Raw genomic sequence first — 368 nt, 5'->3', positions numbered from 1 at the left:
CAGTTGAAAGTGAGAGCTTAAATCTCTGAGATAGCTTTCTGTATCCTTCCCCTAAACCATGATGTTGAACAATCACTGTTTTCAGGTCATTTCAGAGTTGTTTTGAGGCTCCTATGTTGACACTCTTCAGAGATGATGCAAAGAGGAGAAACACTTACAATTGGCCTCCTTAAATACTCTTTCTCATGATTGTATTCACCGGTGTATGGAGGTCAAAGGTCACTGAGGTTACCAAATCAATGTTGAGTTCCAATAATTACTGCTAAAGGTATTGAAATCAATGAAATGACAACGGTGCCTAAATGTATTGCGCAATCATGCCTCATTTTGTTGAAATAATTCTTGCACACTTTCTGTAAATCATATAA

The sequence above is a fragment of the Microchirus variegatus genome (genome assembly GCF_963457635.1).
Source record: "Microchirus variegatus genome assembly, chromosome: 9".
NCBI classification, from domain to species: Eukaryota; Metazoa; Chordata; class Actinopteri; order Pleuronectiformes; family Soleidae; genus Microchirus; species Microchirus variegatus.
Note: the sequence above shows the minus strand (reverse complement) of the source record.